This window comes from Corvus brachyrhynchos, unplaced genomic scaffold (genome assembly GCF_000691975.1).
Source record: "Corvus brachyrhynchos isolate BGI_N302 unplaced genomic scaffold, ASM69197v1 scaffold8, whole genome shotgun sequence".
Lineage (NCBI taxonomy): Eukaryota > Metazoa > Chordata > Aves > Passeriformes > Corvidae > Corvus > Corvus brachyrhynchos.
The window spans coordinates 866,722-874,035 of NW_008240031.1; the positions used below are offsets into that span (position 1 = coordinate 866,722).

The 7,314-nt window shown below is 36.9% G+C and overlaps 1 protein-coding gene across 3 annotated transcripts in view; it reads right to left on the reverse strand.

Moving 5' to 3' along the window:
- The window catches only part of LHFPL2 (lipoma HMGIC fusion partner-like 2), a 92,108-nt gene extending 85,165 nt beyond the window's left edge, over positions 1 to 6,943 (reverse strand). For all 3 annotated transcript variants that reach the window (XM_017743672.1, XM_017743671.1, XM_017743670.1), the window contains exon 1: positions 6,865 to 6,943. The gene's annotated coding sequence lies outside the window, so the exon portion shown is untranslated. The remainder of the gene's footprint in view (positions 1 to 6,864) is intronic.
- Between the last annotated feature and the right edge of the window lie 371 nt (positions 6,944 to 7,314).

Sequence of the window (7,314 nt, forward strand, 5' to 3'; positions counted from 1 at the left end):
TCCACAGCCAACTCCCAAACAGGAAAATGAATTAGGTACAACCATTTTTAAAAGCCAAGGCTGTATTCAACAAAGAGACTTTTAGAAAGCTTTTTAAATTCAGTGGCAATTAAGACTGGACAGGTGGACCTTGTATACGAGGAATGCCCCAGCACAGTACACAAATCCCAGGATAAGGAGAAAGAAGTCATTTAGGCCAAGACTTCTGTTCCCTTTGTGTATTAAATGTTGCTTTTAATCTGGTTAACTACTCAACTTCCATGAGGACCAACAGTCCCTTCAGATGTATCTGAATATTGGTAAACCAGCCAATCAAGTCCAGTTACATGGCAACGGGGTAGGATTTGGGGGTGTTTCAGGGGTTTATTTAGTGGTAGGGTTATTTATTGTATGAGAGGTAAAGCAAGAAGAATTAAGTACAGAGGAATTTTTCAAAACTTTTTCTAAAGATGAGGCTGATACTAAATCTGATATCTTTTCCATGGGGAAGACTGTACACCAATCTAGATTTAATTTTGTCGTCACCTTTTCATAAAGAGATAGGATTTTGTTGTTTTGGACAGAGTTTGCTGCCCAGATTCTATTCACTGCTATGCTCAATAGCCATCAGAAATGACAATAACACTTCAGCCTGGAAAACTAGCATGACTCAGATGCCTACTGCCACTGAGACTCCTTATCTCCCATTATGTGACCTGTGAGAACCTGTCCCTTCTAATAAACAAAATGAAATGAGTTATTGAGAATAGGTAAAGGGATAAATCACATAGTAAACACCAGGTATTAGGCAGCACTTACAGCTGCTGTGTGCAGTACTCTACCTGAGACCTCATCAGTGCTAAACAGAAAATAACAGCTATGTCCCTTTACATGAAGCTTTCCTTATTTATGTATCTCAGATGTATAAACATGCGTACTTGTCCTTCAGTTGTAAACTCCACGTTCTCACTGGCTAGACTACTTTAAGTTTTTATTCCTCTTCCCGCAAGTAGGCAAAACATGCGCTCACCTCATTGTGTTTGGACTGTCTCTCCAAATTGTCAAAGCAACTGCTTTTCAACCATCCTTTTTCCCATGTGAGATCCATTTAAATTTTCCAGTTGAGGCATAAGACATTGTGTAGTGAATTTGGGCCAACTGATAATAGGCTTGCTTTTGTTACTTACATGTCATGACTTCTTATAAGCAACAAGTGGATTCACAGGGTCTGCAGACCATAGCTTGATAATCATTTACTATATCCTCTGTGTTCTACTAGCAAATTACCTAATAATAATACAGAACAAAACCAGAAGATATACTGGACCCATCTGAAATGCCTTCTCAGTCATCAGTAAACCATTAATGACACTTGTAGACCTTTTCTCAACCACTTGCGTGTTCATTTTACAATGGTTTCATGTGGAATTCTCCACTATTTTCTATGAGTGATGTATGAGATAGTCAAGAATATCACACACAGTCACTGCACAAAAAAGAAGTCAAGATACCTCGTCTATCTAACACTCATCTTCTATCTGCTAGGCTAGCTATACTACCACGGAAGGAAATAAAAATTGCCTGACACAGTTGGCTCTTGATAAATCTATACTGGTTGCTTATCAATTTTATTATTCCAGACGTGCTTATAAAGCAATTGTTTAATAACTTGTTTAAAAAATGTGCAAGGATTAAGATTTCACTGACCAAGTTGCAATTTCTTTCTTCCTTCAGGTTTTATTGACTGGCTTACAATTCCCTTCATGTTCCCCAGCACCTTCAAAGTATATTTATTTATATATTTTTTTTAAAAAGAAAGAAGTAGGGAGCACAGGTTTACATTTGCCCTTACCCAGTCTTCTGAAGACTCTCCTGTTCTTTCAAAGAGTCTCTGAATATTTGGACCAGAGTAGCTGACAAAGAGGTAAATTATAATGTTGAGTTTTCATTTTAGCAATCTTCCAGTTCTTATCTGAGCACAGTAAGCTATTAAAATCAGTGAAGGAAAAACATTAAGTTGATCACGCAAGACCTTAAATAGGAGAGAGAAAAACGATGAGAAGTGGACCTTGGTAAGAGTGACTCCTGACCATCTAGATTAAAAAAAAACCCCCACCAAACAAAAACCAACCAAAACCACACTAGTTTGAAGCACTGATAGCCCCTCAGGCAGTCCATGTTTGTGGTTGGTTGTTTGGGTTTTTTTCTTTAAATGAAGATAGTAAAAAAGTAGTCTAAACCACTAACCTTATTGCTTAGCTTCAAAAGCCTGTTTAAAAGTTTAAAGTTTAGAAGTTTAAAAAAACTGTTGTGAAAAACTTACTAAACCCCTTTGGGCAGGTTTTGTAAGTGAAGATCTATTCAGGTATTGCCTTCAGCTACACTGCTGGGAAAGTGCAGGAAGCTGGTGTCTCCACTGTTCTGGTCCAAGGTATTCCTTACTGCTATAGTAGGAGGGCATTGTACCAATGGAAATCCCCTGTTGGCTCTCAATTGCAGTCAGCACAGTCACTTTTCTGTCAGTTTTTCCCAAAATGTGAGTGCCTGAACAGGCCTGTAGGTAAGAAATTCTCCATGAAACTGGGAGGCAGCTCTCCCTGTCAGTGACAGGAAAGAAACAAACCATTCTAACAGCCTGTCAAGACACAGGGAATGCAGCAGGAATAGCAAGAAGGCAATCTTTCTTTCTGTACCTGCCTTGAAGTAAATCGAAATGTCAAGTTACCTAGAAGGTAGGCTACACACTGGATTTAGCACACAACAAAGACATGATTCCATTAATGCATGCTGTTTTAATGCATGATCAGTTAAAGTGACCTAATGGTACTGCCAGGAACCACCCTATCGTATGTGCACTAATTTAAATAATTCAATTATAAAAGGTCACACTAACCTAGGCATATCAAAAAGGTGCTCTCTCTCTCTTCCCCTGTTTTTTTTTTTAATAGAAGAAAAACTAAAGAGAAGGAAGTTTTTTAAAGAAAAAGAAAACCAAGAGCAAGAGACACCAATAAAAAACTAGTTCCCCAGTTAACACATACAATTTCTAGCATTTATGCCCTCTGGTTCCATTCTCCAGCAATGCTTACTGACACTACAGATGCTGAGTTAACACACATAGTGTAGCTTCAAACCTCCTAAGCCCAAGAAGTATAGTAGTAGAGTGCCTCCTTTCACCAGTATCCCATTCACCAATAAAATATCTATGTTTGTTCTTTTCGCTTGATAAGCTTTGGGCCTATGATACCACTTGTGCAGAGTTTCTGCACAATTTCAGTTTGCTGTGTTCGATGCATACATGAGACCGGAGCAGGTACAAGGCCCTACATCTTCTGTATGTTGCCAATACAGTGATGCATCTCATCAGACCGCATATCACTAGAACAGTTAAGACTTACCCAAAACACATTTAGAACTGAAACGAATACTAACACGCTAAAGAAAAACACAATAACATACATGGATGAAGGAGGACTGGTTCAGATAATTTCTTAATCCTTATTCCTGACAAATGTCCATGTTGTCCACATTTAATTTCCTAAATTTGTACTTTGATTTTTTTTTTTGGTCAGTGGTATTATACCTTACCATTCAGCAAGGAGTTGGCTGAAATCAACTATGTCTTTAACATGACATATGAGTCATCCAGAAACACAGCTGACAAGGATTCTCAATTCACACTGGCAGACATCAATTTAGGTAAGCAGAAATCCTTCCATTGTGATGTGGATCAAAATTTTACTGAATAGGATCAAGGTTATAGTATCTACACTGTACTTCAGTTACAGTGCACTGAGTTGAACTATTGGTTTTGATTTTTAAAGTTACGTATTAGCAGAAAGAAATCACTTTTCACAGAACATGGCAGTTGAAGAAATTGGATTGCACAGTCTCCTACTAGCACAAGAAAAAGAAAGAGGTACTGACTGGCCTCTTCTGAGTGATCCTTTGATCAGGAGCAACACACTTCCACTGATAGACTGCTGTGTGTTCATGGAAGAGATACACATCACACTGCCTCATCCTGGCCCATCCAGTAAGGAACTAAAGGTAACAGAGAGATGAGCTGTAACATATCAGCCTGAAGTACAGCATGAGGAAAGGCAAGCCAAATATTCAACTAAATTGTTGTCTTTCTACTGTTTTAAAAATATGCACTTTCTATTCACATGACAACAAAACATTCCGGAAAAGAAAAATTATGCCAATCCACAGCACATTCCATGTTTTCCCCTTCTACAATACATAATTCTTCATTATGTATTTCTTTATACAGGACTTAAACAAGCCCTTCGTTTACACAGATCCTTCAGTCTAGAAGGATGGTTTACAGCTCCCAGTTTAAACAATTACAGTGGTGCATAACTTGGCTATCAGATTGTCTTAGCAGACCTTAACAATTCACAGACTTGCAGAGCAAACATCAGCGAAGCAAAAATGCCTGTGTTTGTATTAAACAATGGCAAACTGAAGAAGAAGCATCAGCATCTAGTTTTACATCGTAACTGTGACCCAAATTAATTCTGTTGTATTTTCCCAACAGATGTCCAAAAACCAGGGGTAATTCCATCTCCTTTTTCTAATTCTAGGACCATTTATTTCGAGACAAAAACACATTTACCTGAGCTGAATAGAGATTAACGTTTTTAGTAAGATTTTGTCAGATAAACCATATTCAGAACCATAAAACATATTTATTACCCAATTAACATACACTTATGCTACATATTAAGACAAACTCATGTAATCAGAAAACTAATTAACATGTTTCTAATGACATGTTAATTCATGTCATTAGAAAACAAAACATGTATTCCTGAATTGGGCACCATGCCTTCTGCATATCTCAACCAATTTAGCCTCCTTCATCACTGTTCTTTTCAGGATTCCATGTGTTTGTACTGGTTGTTTATGTGACTACACCAGAAAACCACCATAACTTGTTTTATCTGAGGCAAAGAAAAATATATACATATATATGCATCAGATATGTTACATCCCTACAAAAATAAAGCAAAAGCGGATAGCTCCCATTCAGGAAAAACAACTTATCTGCCTTCAAAAAGAAGAAAGGAATTTACTTTCCATTATTTCACAATACAGCCTGGCACCATATGTTTCATTGGATTTTTTTTCTATTTTTGTTTTTCTTCCCTCTTGAAGGACTATAGCAAGCTCTATTATGCATGGATTCAGAAACTACGAGTCAGCCAAAAGTCGCAGATCTCCCAGGACAGACATGTCCATCTGACATTTCACAGCAGGAGAACAATAGCAGCTTCAGTATAGACACAACAAGCTCACACAATCCTTACACAGCCAGACAGAAAATCTGCCATAGCTGATAGCTAGCTGCCTTTGAAACTCCAGACAGATGTTCCTGTGTAACACCAGGATCAAATGCTTCTTTCTTGTTTCTGTATTTTCAAATTCCTCATTTTTTTCATAGCAACCAAGACACTGTCACTTTACTACTTGTAACCTCTGCAGAGCTTTGGGAAAATCACACTTCAGAAGCAACAGAACCTAAGACACAGAAGCATATTCTTTAATCTGCAATTTTTCTACTCTTGGGGCTTATTTTAAAAGTAGGTTATCCATAAAGTTTGACATAAAGACTGTGCTTGTATTGTAGAATGATTTTTCTAGAGCTTTGCTTAACAGCCTTCAATTATCTTCTCCATGAATGTTTAACAGCATTCTGCATTTTCTTCTCAACTGTTGAAAAAAAAATCCACTTTGATTTTTTAAAATAATTTATTTCATATCTGTAGATCTTGAAAACAAAAGTTATAGACAAAAAAAGAATTACTTGTAAAACACTCTAATCTTTGAGTGGCTATGCAGCAAAAATTGACATAGCATTGGTTGCAGTTCAATTAAGAAAAAGTGTTACTGGTAACATTCAACCAATTTACATATCTAAAAATAATCTCACTAGGCCCATCTGATAAACTTTTGTTTCAGTAGTATATGGTGGAAGTTTTTCCTGATGAGTCTCACTGGGTTTTGATTACAGAAAATTTGCAACACTGGCTGCTTCACAGTTCCCACATTTTCCAGAAGCAAACAAATGAGTCATTTTAAACAACAGGATAGTGTCGGTATCCTACTGTGAAGTTTGCTTCACCAAGAATGAGCTTCTGAAATGTTTGACTTCTAGTAACTGAGGGCACACTGAAAACCTACACTTTGGTGTACCTTCAGAAGTCCATGCTGGAATTTAAAATTAAGCAAACCCAAAATGAAGCAAAAGATCCTCAAATATTATGTAACTTGACAAGATGAAGGCTGACATGTTACACCGTACTAGCTCACTGTTTTTTGTTCAAGAACAGTATCATCTGCATTTCTTCTTTAAGGACCTCACAGACAGAAAAAGGTAACAGTCCAGGAAAGGAAAGAAAAATAAAGAAGCTTGGGAAGGAACAAGAATAAAATATTCCAAAGATGAAGCTAGAAAGGATGTATATGCATATGATTGATAGAAGGTACGCTTTATACAACATCCAAATTCCAAGTTTTTGCTCCAAAAATTTAGCTGTGTCTCTCAGATATTTCTGGAAATTTTACAGGCACTGGATGTACAGTTCTCCTTAGTAAAATCAATATGATTTTGAAACTATAATGCAAATTCCTTTTCTTGTAACTTTCCACAAAGATGGAAAGTCCCACCCAACTGGCAAAGGCAGTTAAGCATACACCAACTCTTACTCCTTTAAAGGTCCTTGGGTAGAAGCAGTATTTAAAACTTGAATAAAGATCTCTCAAATATCAAGACAGATTATGGATGCCACAGTAGGGAAAAAATTGCAATGAAAACTCTTTTAGACGGGCTTTGTTTTAGTTTAGTTTTTGGATGGCAGGGGTTGTTTGCTTTCTTACCTGTATTGAAGCTTGGAACATCTTGAGACAATGAACAGCACAAATTAAGCAGGAGTAAGAGTGCAGCTGGAAAAGTCAAAAGGTAACATCAAATTGAATTCCTCACCATTAAGGAACAGAACAACAGTTAAACCTGCCACAAAGGAAAACTAAATCTAAAATACCTGCTTTTCACTTGTATCCAAATCTGTTAATATGGTTGTCCTTTTCCTTGTACATGCCCACTTTTTGTCAAGCTGTGTTATAGTATATAACCCCTGTATTTTCCATTAAGAGGTGGTTTCCTAAACAACAGATTATATTAAGCATGCATCAACTAATTTCTTATTCTGCAAAATAGGCTATGTTCTATGTACTAACAAATTCAAACTCTAGAATGTCAGTTTCCATTTCTTAGCAAGGTTAATTAAACTGACTTAGTCAATGCACAGTTATTCTGTAAAGAAAACA